Below are 13,259 nucleotides of genomic sequence, written 5' to 3'. Positions count from 1 at the left end.
TGAATTGTATCTTTGGAAACTGAGTTTGGTCTGGAACCAAAGGGTAAAATGTCACAAAGGCAATTGTAGTGTTCACCTAATTGCTTTCCTACTAATTCCCACTCATCTGGATCCAATTCTTCTTCCAGAGAAAAAGAAGGACATATAACCTTCACAGTTCTTAAAAGTTCAGTAATCTCCTCTAAAATTATAATCAATCCTTGGCTTTTCATAACCTTGATGATGCTCTCTAAACATTTTCCTTGAACAGAAGGTGTTTGCCCCATTTCACTATAAGAGATTGCTGGTTTAGCCCTTAACAAGTTCCTTATTTATCTATTAGCACACTCACTTAATTTTTAACAAAGTTTCCTAGTTACTCATGTTTCTGGGTCAGAGAGACTGAGATCTGGATGGGAGGCTTTTCCACTGGAATCAGGACCGTGTCTGTTCCTATTCGGGTGCCAAATTGTGAAGGCCTGGTCTAGCTCCTCTTGTCAGGATAAGCAAAAGTCCTGGCCCCACGTTGGGCACCAATTGTATCGAGCTGTCGTCTCCAGAAGCTGCCGGATCGCTCTCTGGGAAGAGATCTGCTGTGTCTACTCAAATCTTTTGGACAGATTCTTCTTCCTGTAGTGAACCGTTGTGTCCAGGCAGTTACTGTTAACTCTTGTCCTTAGAAGTGACTTCCCTTCCTGCAGAGAGCCCCGTCAGGGCTGATGTAATGCAGAGACTTCTCCTCTTCCTGGAGTGCTGTCCTCTTTTATCCTCCCAGAGAATGAATGTGAGATAATGCAAGGGCTTCTGGGAAGAACCACTTCAGCCAATGAGCTTGCTCCTTCTATCAAGTCAGCCTGAGTTCTCACCTTGTAATTGTCCAGACAACCTGAATTCTCACCTTGTCACTGTCCAGACAACCAGAGTTCTCACCTAGTAATCCTAACAGAAAGTGAAGCTGGTGACTTTGCACAGCCCTTCCTTACTTAAATCACTTGTAAGTCATGGCATCACCTCCCTGAAGTCATGGTCTTCTTTAGGAATGAAGGACTAACAACAAGGTAGGTGTATGTGTATTTGTGTCTCTGTGTGTGTATACACGTATGTAAAACCATTCTATATATACTTCTATTTATCATCTCTTTCTCTGGATACAGATAGACTCTTCTTACCTAAGTCCTTTGTAGTTAATTTGGGCATTCATAAAAATCAGAATTATCTAGTAGTACAAAGTTGCTGTTACCATATACCATATTCTCTTGATTCTGCTCATTTTGCTTTTCATTATTTTGTGCAAGTCTATCCAAGTTTTTCTAAGATCACCAAACTCATCATTTCTTATACCTTGAGATATAATTTTAAACCTATCAGATTGACTAAAATGATAGCAGAAAAATAATTCCTGTGGAATAATGTGGAAAATTCCAGGTGTTTTAATGAACATTCTGTAGTCACTTATATTTGGTGACTGAGATGAAAAAGATAGTAGCTTTTTTTTAGTTTCATCTTGTGAATACACAGTATATTTTTAATAAGGAAGTTTTATATATAACCATGAGCAATACCACCATCTAAACACCCAGACATGATTTTAGAGACCCAGCCTTTAATAGATAGTTGCTTTTTCTCCATGTACATCTTTTCACATGAAGAATAATATGTGTGACATTTTTTTTTATCATCTAGGTGCTCTTTCCTAAGAGCTAAAAATGGAGGTGCTTTAGAGAGTTAGGAGCAATTGCAACAACTTGTAAAGTAGTGCAATCCACTGGAAGGACCTGCAGGACTTCCATTCCCTAGGAATTCCCTATGACCATATTAGTGACTGCTAAAGTTGCATGTTTCTCTTATGGCAGATGGACTCATCAATCAACTAAGCAAAATGGTGTTTCTTAGGAGTCAGGCACTTCTTGGGCCAGAGGAGGAGGAAGGTTCCAGGCAATGAACTGGAGGCTTCCATTTGGTATAGTCACTACCATATGTGAAGAGCACTAACATTGGTAGAACCCAGTAAAGAATTCTTTTAATGTAACATTTCCATTTAACAATGAAAGCTTCTTTTACTGTACCCAACTCATATATTACCCAACCCAAAATGGCCAATCTATTTTATCTCACTATGGCATGTGGAGTTCTGAAGGAGGTTCATTTGGGGAATCCTGACTGATTAGGATTCAACATTGCATTAAATTTCAATATTGCATCATCTTTGTGTTATAAACAACTTGTAAAATTTATAAGGCTCATACTTTGTTTGTCCTTTCCCTAATTTATAAACATTCCTTCAGATTCCTCTTCTTTACCACTCCCCTACACAAAAAAAAATTCCAAATATGTTTGCACATTCTTGGAGGTTTTTGCTCAGTACTAATCCCTCTCTTAATATTCATTGTTGAATTATTTCAGTTGTGTCTGACTTTTTGTCATCTCTCTTGGGGTTTTCTTGACGAGGGTACTGAAGTGATTTGCCATTTCCCTCTCTGGTTCATTTTTAGAGGCAAACAGGGTTAAATGATTTGCTTGGGATCACATGGCAAGTAGGTGTCTGAAGTAAGATGAGTCTTCCTGATTCCAAATCCAGTGTTCGCTCTCCTGAACCACTTAGCTTCCTCTTTAATCTACTCTCTCCCTCTAATCCTCCTTCGTTTTCCCCTCCTGTTTCCTTGGTGAGTGAAATGTATTTCTGTACCCAACTCTGCCTATGTGTGTTTTCTTCCTTCTTTTGAGCAGTTCAGATAAGAGTGAAGGTCACTGATGCTAAAATCTTAAATAAAATATTAGCAAAAAGACTACAGAAAATCATCCCCAGGATAATACACTATGACCAAGTGGGATTTATACCAGGAATGCAGGGCTGGTTTAATATTAGGAAAACTATTAGCATAATCAATTATATCAATAACCAAATTAACAAAAACTATATGATCATCTCAATAGATGCAGAAAAAGCATTTGATAAAATCCAACATCCATTCCTACTAAAAACACTTGAGAGTATAGGAATAAATGGACTATTCCTTAAAATAATAAGGAGCATATATTTAAAACCATCAGTAAACATCATATGTAATGGCAATAAACTGGAAACTTTCCCAGTAAGATCAGGAGTGAAATAAGGTTGCCCACTATCACCATTACTATTCAACATTGTACTAGAAATGCTAGTCTCGTCAATAAGAGACGAGAAAGAGATTCAAGGAATTAGAATAGGTAATGAGGAAATCAAACTATCACTCTTTGCAGATGACATGATGGTATATGTAGATAACCCCAAAGACTCTGCTAAAAAGCTATTAGAAATAATTCAGAACTTTAGCAAAGTTGCAGGATACAAAATAAATCCACATAAATCCTCAGCATTTTTATACATTACTAACACAATCCAACAGCAAGAGATACAAAGAGAAATTCCATTCAAAATAACGGACGATAGTATAACATATTTGGGAATATATCTACCAAAGGAAAGTCAGGAATTATATGAGCAAAATTATGAAACACTTGCCACAAAAATAAAGTCAGATTTAAATAATTGGAAAGATATTGAGTGCTTTTGGATAGGCCGAGCGAATATAATTAAGATGACAATACTCCCTAAACTAATCTATTTATTTAGTGCTATACCAATCAGACTCCCAAGAAACTATTTTAATGACCTAGAAAAAATAACAACAAAATTCATATGGAAGAACAAAAGGTTGAGAATTTCTTTCTTTTTTTTTTTTTAATTTAGAATTTTTTTCCCACAGTATATATGCATGAGTAATTTTTTTAATAATATTATCCCTTGTATTCATTTTTCCAAATTATCCCCCCCCTCCCTCCACTCCTTCCCCCCGATGACAGGCAATCCCATACATTTTACATGTGTTACAATATAACCTAGATACAATATATGTGTGTAAATACCATTTTCTTGTTGCACATTAAGTATTAGATTCCAAAGGTATAAGTAACCTGAGTAGATAGACAGTAGTGCTAACAATTTACATTCACTTCCCAGTGTTCCTTCTCTGGGTGTAGTTATTTCTGTCCATCATTGATCAACTGGAAGTGAGTTGGATCTTCTTTATGTTGAAGATATCCACTTCCATCAGAATACCTCTTCATACAGCATTGAAGTGTACAGCGATCTTCTCGTTCTATTCATTTCACTCAGCATCAGTTGATGTAAGTCTCTCCAAGCCTCTCTGTATTCTTCCTGCTGATCATTTCTTACAGAGCAATAATATTCCATAACCTTCATATACCATAATTTACCCAACCATTCTCCAATTGATGGACATCCATTCATCTTCCAGTTTCTAGCTACAACAAAAAGAGCTGCCACAAACATTTTGGCACATACAGGTCCCTTTCTGCTCCTTAGTATTTCTTTGGGATGTAAGCCCAATAGCAGCAATGCTGGGTCAAAGGGTATGCACAGTTTGATAACTTTTTGGGCATAGTTCCAAATTGCTCTCCAGAATGGCTGGATTCTTTCACAACTCCACCAACAATGTATCAGTGTCCCAGTTTTCCCATATCCCCTCCAACATTCATCATTATTTGTTCCTGTCATCTTGGCCAATCTGACAGGTGTGTAGTGGTATCTCAGAGTTGTCTTAATTTGCATTTCTCTGATCAGTAGTGATTTGGAACACTCTTTCATATGAGTGGATATAGTTTCAATTTCATCATCTGAGAATTGTCTGTTCATATCCTTTGACCATTTATCAATTGGAGAATGGCTTGATTTCTTATAAATTAGGGTCAGTTCTCTATATATTTTGGAAATGAGACCTTTGTCAGAAAAAGGTCAAGAATTTCAAGGGAAGTAATGAAAAAAAAAAATCAAATGAAGGTGGTCTAGCTGTACCTGATCTAGAACTATTATAAAGCAGCAGTCACCAAAACCATCTGGTATTGGCTAAAAAATAGACTAGTTGATCAGTGGAATAGGTTAGGTTCACAGGGAAAGATAGTGAATAAAAATAGCAATCTAGTATTTGACAAACCCAAAGATCCCAACTTCTGGGATAAGAATTCATTATTTGACAAAAACTGCTGGGAAAATTGGAAATTAGTATGGCAGGAACTAGGCATGGGCCCACATTTAACACCACATACTAAGATAAGATCAAAATGGGTCCAAGATTTAGGCATAAAGAATGAAATCATAAATAAATTAGAGGAACATAGGATAGTTTACCTCTCAGACTTGTGGAGGAGGAAGGAATTTGTGTTCAAAGGAGAACTAGAGATCATTATTGATCACAAAATAGAAAATTTTGATAACATCAAATTAAAAAGCTTTTGCACAAACAAAACTAATGCAAATAAGATTAGAAGGAAAGTAATAAATTGGGAAAACATTTTTACAATTAAAGATTCTGATAAAGGCCTCATCTCCAAAATATACAGAGAATTGACTTTAATTTATAAGAAATCAAGCCATTCTCCAATTGATAAATGGTCAAAGGATATGAACAGACAATTTTCAGATGATGAAATTAAAACTATTTCCACTCATATGAAAGTGTTCCAAATCACTATTGATCAGAGAAATGCAAATTAAGACAACTCTGAGATATCACTACACACCTGTCAAATTGGTTAAGACGATAGGAACAAATAATGATGAATATTGGAGGGGATGTGGAAAAACTGGGACACTGACGCCTTATTGGTGGAGTTGTGAAAGAATCCAACCATTTTGGAGAGCAATCTGCAATTATGCCCCAAAAGTTATCAAACTATGCATACCTTTTGATCCAGCAGTGCTACTACTGAGCTTATATCCCAAGGAAATATTAAAAAAGGGAAAGAGACCCGTATGTGCCAAAATGTTTGTGGCAGCCCTTTTTATAGTGGCTAGAAACTGAAAAATGAAGGGATGCCCATCAATTGGAGAATGGTTGGGTAAATTATGGTATATGAATGTTATGGAATATTATTGTTCTGTAAGAAATGACCAACAGGATGAATACAGAGAGGCTTGGAGAGACTTACATCAACTGATGCTGAGTGAAACGAGCAGAACTAGGAGATCATTATACACTTCAACAATGATACTGTATGAGAATGTATTCTGATGGAAGTGGATATCTTCAACATAGAGAAGAGCTAATCCAATTCCAACTGATCAATGATGGACAGAATCAGCTATACCCAGAAAAGGAACACTGGGAAATGAGTGTAAACTGTGAACATTTTTTTGTTTTTCTCCCCAGATTATTTTTACCTTCCGAATCCAATTCTTCCTTTGCAACAACAAAAACAACAACAACAACAACAACAACAACAAAAAATTCGGTTCTGCACATATATATTGTACCTAGGATATAGTATAACATATTTAATATGTATGGGAATGCCTGCCATTTAGGGGAGGGGGTGGAGGGAAGTAGGGGAAAATTCGGAACAGAAGGGAGTACAAGGGATAATGTTGTAAAAAATGTTATAATTAAAAAATTAACAAAAAGTAAATAAATTTTTAAAAAAGAAACTGAATTCCGGGAATATTAAATACTTTTCCCAAAAACATACATCTATTTGATATGTGAGAATTTGAACATAAATCCTCTGACACTGCAAAAAAAAAAAAAAAAAAAAAAAAGAGTGAGAGTCATGTATCAGTCATTTCCTCCCATTCTTTTCTCTTTGTTGTGTGAGGGGGCTTTACTTAGACTTGCCCAGATTTCCTAAAGTGGAGACACCCTACATCCTGCCTTTTCCATCTACATGGATGGGGTAAATGGAATGTTCAGCGAGGACTAGCACTCCCTGGTTTGCAGACTTGCTGAGCCACAGAGCTGCTAATCCACCTTTGCCACCTTTAGCATAACTCACCTGTGGCTCCAAGAAGCTGTATCATGTACAGTGGCCACACTCTAGTAAAACTTTATCAGTCTGTAGATTAAGGGATGTCTACTCTAAGCATGTGAAAGCATCTTTTGTCTGAATGGTCGGATGAAAATAATTTGTTTCAATGGTAGAAAGGCAGTTGAAGCAGATTCTGTCGAATACTTTAGAGTAATTTTTTTTTCATATAACTTGATGACTGATTTTTTTTTCTTTTAAAAGCTGCAAGTTCATATCTTTTGACCATTTATCAACTGGTTCTTTTTTATAATTTGGTACAATCCTCTATATATCTGAGAAATGAGATCTTTGATATCATAGTTCTCTTCAAGAATAAAGGACAAATAATAACAATTTAATAGAGAAACTTGAAAAAATTTCTCCCCAGGTTTCTGTTTTCCTTCTAATTTTGTTTGCATTAGTTTTGTTTGTACAAAAGCTTTTTCATTTCATGTAATCAAAATTATCTTTTTTTCATTTCCATGATCCTTCCTATCTTTTATTTGGCCATAAATTTTGCTTCTCCATTGATCTGACAAGTACATTTTTCCATGCTCCCCTAATGTATTTATGAAATCACCTTTTATGTCTAAATCATTTATCAAAATATTTTAGCTCTAGTTGAGTTTATTCTGAAGCTGTGTTTTTTTTCTCTGAGATTTTGTTCATTTTACTTATTCTGTTTTGGAATCATTCCCTTTTTTGGGAATAATATCGTCAGCTTCTTTGCACATATTAATTCTTTGTGATGGGTTCTTTTTTTATTTGTCCATTCTTTCAGCCTATCCTGACTTTAGACTTGATGTCCTAGCTAGGCTCTGTGTATTTCTGGAAGAAATGTCTGAATTGACCCTATTACTGCTTTCTTGGGGGCACTGAATGTTATGTTATTCCAGGATGTCAGGAACTGATTGATGACCTGAAAGCTTTCAATCCTCCTGAAATCATCTGATCTGAAGTGAAGTCTGACCACTGGAGGTAAATTATTGTTACCAAAGATATGTTTGTCCTTATCTATATATCTAAAAAGCTCCTGGACTTGCTCTGCAAAGTCTTGACCTGGATTTGGGTGTTAACAGCAATAGATGCTATGGGACCCTGACCTTATCAGCTTGTAGGTTCCTTTTGGATTCAGGATCACCAACGTAGGTATTTTTTCTTCTTTTATCTTTTTTTGGCTGAGACAATTGGGTTAAGTGACTTGCCCAGGTTCACACAGCTAGGAAGTGTTAAGTGTGTGAGGCCAGATTTGAACTTAGGTCCTCCTGACTTTAGGGCTGGTGCTCGAGCCACTGTGCTATCTAGTTGCCCCAACATAGATATTCTTTTAACTGCTGAGCTAATGTCAGAAGTGAGATCCTTCCTTGTGCCTGAGATCTGAGCTATACCACTGCTGCTGTTGTTGCTGGCAACTGAACACCCTCCTTTCCTTACTATAATCATCTATGAAAGGCTTAGCAACTCAGGTGAATGATCCACAGAACAGTACAATGAGCCACAACAATTCTAAAGCACTCATGATGAAAATGCAATCCACCTTCATAAAGATCAACCTTGAATATAGATTGAAGCACATTTTTTGTCTTTTATTTTCTTGCTTTTTATTTTTGTTTTTTTGTAATGTGGTTGATATGGAAATGTATTTTGCACAGCTTCATATGTATAATGGATGGTGGGGAAGATGGAGAGAGAGAATAAATATTAAAAATAAAATTAAATGATATAATATAAATTTCCAGCCTCTCTACATACTCCCAGGGCCTCCTTATCCAGAAAGACAACTGTTACGTGCAGATCCCTTTCTCACTCTGCCCTAGATCTGAATAGTGAGACCGGGTAGTGGGCAACAAAGCTGCCAGTTATCACAGCACTCTGGGGAGGCTAGAAGTGACCTGGAATGGGCCTAAGACTCCCTCTGCTCTGATGCATAGCCTCTGTGGTCAGCATGCAGTGGTAGGAAGGCAGCTGAATCAGATGCTATGATGTGTGGTCACCAGATTTGATTTGGAATTTCAGCTCTGGGTATTCCTCTGAAAGCTGGGCTAGACTCTAGAAATGAGACCTTGCTCTATCCCCGGGAGCTAAGTCACACCAAGATTGCTATTTGGGGTTTCGATACTTCTTTCTTTCTCTTACACCACCCAGAGCCTTACCCTATATTTCTAACCCAGTATGCATATCCTTTTCTCAACTTACTCCAGGCCTGTGGCCTAGAACTGGGAACAAAACAGGCAGTTGGTGCTTCTCCCAATTGTTGTGTCCCATTATGGATCTAGTGGAATTCTGGAATGGGTCTAGGACTTACCTTACCTTACCTTCAGTAACTGCACTAGGAACAGAAAAAAAAGAGCAGCAAGGTGATACCATGGAAGATAGAACCAGGGCCTGAATCTAGGAAGACTTATCTCTCTAAATTAAAATCTGACCTGAGACACTTATTAGTTGTGTGAGCCTGGGTCACTTTACCCTGTTTGCCTCAGTTTCCTCAACTGTCAAATGAGCTGGAGAAGGAAATGACAAACTACTCCAGTGTTCTTTTTAAGAAAATCCCAAACAGGGCCACAAAGAGTCCTACATGACTGAACAATGACAACAGTTTGAGGAAGGAGAGGCATTAACCGCTGTGGGAAGTGAGGAATCAACAACAACAACATCTGAACTGATTCTTGGAGTATTTTTTAAAATTGATATCTTTTGTTTTTCTATCATCTGCATTTCTTTTTTTTTTTTAATTCATTCCTCCCCAATTACATGTTAAAAACAATTTTTAGCACTTTTAATAAATGAATTTCAAATTCTCTGCTTTCTTCTCTCTCTTCCCTTCCCCCCTCACTGAGAAGGCAAACAATTTGGTATAAGTTATACATGTGCAGTCATGCAAAACATATTTCCATGTTAGTTATATTTGTATCACGTACATTTCTGATATATCTCTTCCACAGCTAAATTAATTATATTATATATGTACAAAAATACATTATATGGAAACTTAAACTATTGGTCATGATGCTATAGTCACATAACTGAATATGGGGGTCACAAAATTATGATTTATTATCAGTAAATATTTGATTTACATACATATTTTATATACCTATATACTATACCTAGGTCATGTAAAAATATTTTTTATTTTATTTGTGTGTGTGTTATGAGGCAATTGGGGTTAAATGATTTGCCCAGGGTCACATAGCTAGGAAGTGTTAAGTTTCTGAGACTGGATTTGAACCCAGGTCCTCCTGACTCCAGGGTTGGTGCTCTATCCACTGCACCATCTAGTTGCCCCAAGGAAGTGATAATTTTTATAAAATTATTTATAATGTAGTGATAGAAGCAGGAATACTATGTCTGTGGTGAGGCTTCTCGTGTCAGGGGGAACATTTGTGTGTGTGGTTCAAGTGGGCAGAGTAGATATTTCCATCCTCTCCTCCCTTATCCAAGGTACATTCTCATTCTTTCCAGGAGGGAAAACAGGAAGTTTCCAATGTGAAAAGAGGTCCAGGGGCAAAGGGAGTTTTCAGGGTAAAGAGATTTCTTTCTATGGCATGGGCAGCCTGGAGAGGGATGAAGACAAGACTGAGGGAGACCAATTAGAAGATTATTTTAATAATCCAGGTGAGATATAATGAGGTCAGAATGAGGGGAAAGATTCATGTGAATGTGGAAAGTGGGTAGAAGTTGGAGAGAAAATAGAATGAGTGGATTGGGCAAATGATAAGATGTAGAAAGTGAGGGGCATTGAGAAAGTCAGAGTAAATGTTGGTAATCCTTCAATTGCTAGACTCCTCTTCCTTTGGAATGGTGGCAAGAATCCTGGACAAGAATCATCACATCAGAGCACCAGTCATGACACTGTCCCCTCCCTCTCTAGTCCTTGATTTTGTCCCTTGGAAAATGAGGAAATTGGACTGTGAGCTTCAATGTTCACTATAGCTCTGAAATTTTATGACCTAAGATTCTCTGCCCCATCTATTGCTGGTTAGGTTAAAAGGCTGATAGAATTTTATCAGGCTTAGGACTATAACTCCCACTCAGCTAGTCAAGCACTGTAACATGCTGTTGTCTCCAGAAGCTGCTGATCGCTCTCTGAGAGGAGAACTGCTGTGTCAACTCAAATCTCTTGGACAGATTCTTCTTCCTGTAGAGAACCATTGTCTCCAGACAGTTGCCATCAACTCTGGTCCAGAGAAGTGATTTCCCTTCCTGCAGAGAGCTGCCTCAATTCTGGTCTAGAGCAGACTCTCTCTCTCTCTCTCTCTCTCTCTCTCTCTCTCTCTCTCTCTCTCTCTCTCTCTCTCTCTCTCTCTCTCTCTTCTCTCTCTCTCTCTCTCTCTCTCTCTCTCTCTCTCTCTCTCTCTCTCTCTTCTCTCTTTCTCTCTCTCTCTCTCTCTCTCTCTCTCTCTCTCTCTCTTTCTCTCTCTCTCTCTCTCTCTCTCTCTCTCTCTCTCTCTCTCTCTCTCTCTCTCTCTCTCTCTCTCTCTCTCTCTCTCTCTCTCTCTCTCTCTCTCTCTCTCTCTCTCTCTCTCTCTCTGCCTTCTTTTATCCTCCCAGAGAATGGGCATGGTATAATGCAAGGGCTTCTGGGAAAAATTACTTCAACCAATGAACTTGCTCCTCCTAAGCATGCAAGCTCCTCCCCAGGAATTCAAAGGGGTTGAACTCCTAGTAAAGACCAGAACTAGAGAATTGTTAAGTACCGACTTAGCATTTAGTAAGCACCTAATATCTCATTATCTCATTAGCACTTAGTAAGAACCTAACAAAGCACTCCCCCCCCCCCCCAATTACTTAAGAAACCCATTTGTGCTTTGGCCCTTTGAACTTTGTACCACCCTCTGCCTCATAATAACAGTAATAATAACTAGCATTTAATAGCATCTACTATGTGCCAGGCACTTTGTTAAATGCTTTACAAATATTATCTTATTTGTAATTTCACAACCATTCTGAGAGAGAGATGCTGGCACATCCTCATTTTAAAGTTGAGGAAACTGAGGCAAGCAAGGGTTAAGTAACTTGCCCAGGATCACACAGTAGGTAGTGTCTAATGCTGAATTTGAACTCAGTTCTTCCTGATTCCTAGTTTAATGTTCTCTGCACTATGACACCACCTAATAGCCTAAAAGGCTAAGCTTTCATTGGTCAGTATTCCCATTACAAATGCATAACTAGGGGGATATTACTTGATTCCAAAGCTCTTTACGGGGAATTCAACATAACATAGGACCATTTTGTACCCCATTCAAAGGGATGTAGCTAATTTAAAGCCTCACTGTGAGACAGTCTCACTGTCCATTCTGGTCTTTGAACATAATGCTCTTATGAAGTTTTTGATCAAATTAAATCTTGCAAGACTCCCAGTGATGAGGTCCTGGGTGGTTGGGTGGGTAAGCATTGGCAGAGAAAACCTGAAGTACAGGTAAGAATATGATGTGTCTTGAGGGCACTGTTGGGATCAGCTCAGCCTTACAGTCTCACTCATAGAGATCTTTGGAGGCCCCACTTTATTGTATTAAATCAGAAATTATAGTATTGCTATAAAATAGCTAATTAAATAATAATGCTAATAAATGCTAGCCATAATAATGATGTCAAGCCCTTGATGTTAAATTTCCCCTATAAATCTGCCCATGATCTTTGCTGACTCCCTCTCGGGGTTAGCCTGTAGGGCATTCTGCCTCATGGTGTCTTTCTCCTAGCTATAGCTAACTAACTCTTTTATGGTCCTTAATTCCCCTATGGAGTTAGCTTGCCAATTAATGGTGTACTCTCACCTTATGGCATATTCCCTTTCTCCTGGTTAATTGTAAATCCCACAGGGAACTTGTCTTTCTCCTTGTTAATTGTTAAAACAAACAAATAAATAACAAAAACACAAACCAAAAACCTTTCCTTGTTAGCTATGTGATCTCCTGAATCTATTTCATATTTACCATTCTTGGTGCCTGTTTTACCTCTTCATTTTGTCTGTAACCTCTTCCCATAAATAAAGGCAGCTTTTGGCAAAAAGAAGATCCTTGTGAATCCATCACATTTCCCTTTCACCTTGCGCCTCATATTTTGAACTAGGAATTGTTACCCTGATCCTATTATCTGGTGCCAAACCTTATCACTGGAGTGTTTATGCTAAAGAAAGTCCCAGAGTTTAGAAAAATCTGATAAAGTGTAGATAGAATACTGAACTCAGAACCAGGCAGAACAGGCCCTAGATTTGACCTCTAACATTAGCTAAGTTCCTGGAGGTAAGTGATTTAACTACAGGAAGCCTCAGTTTTCTCATATCTGAAATATGAGGAAATGAGGAAAATACCTGCTTTGTCTCCTCCTTGAGAGGAAAAACTATTGGGTTTTTTCTTTTTGGTCTCTTTTTGTATCCCTGATACTTAATAAATATTTACAATGAAATAAGGTATGAGAAGACACCTTACAAAACTTAAAAG

The 13,259-nt window shown here is 37.7% G+C and overlaps 1 protein-coding gene across 1 annotated transcript in view; it reads left to right on the top strand.

The window, feature by feature from the left end:
- The first annotated feature begins 880 nt into the window (after window positions 1–880).
- Window positions 881–13,259, top strand: part of DPEP1 (dipeptidase 1) — a 91,393-nt gene continuing 79,014 nt past the window's right edge. The window contains exon 1 of the mRNA XM_074286164.1: window positions 881–1,037. The gene's annotated coding sequence lies outside the window, so the exon portion shown is untranslated. The remainder of the gene's footprint in view (window positions 1,038–13,259) is intronic.

The sequence above is a fragment of the Sminthopsis crassicaudata genome, chromosome 2 (genome assembly GCF_048593235.1).
Source record: "Sminthopsis crassicaudata isolate SCR6 chromosome 2, ASM4859323v1, whole genome shotgun sequence".
Classification (NCBI taxonomy): Eukaryota; Metazoa; Chordata; class Mammalia; order Dasyuromorphia; family Dasyuridae; genus Sminthopsis; species Sminthopsis crassicaudata.
This window is presented reverse-complemented; position numbering and strand designations above follow the sequence as displayed.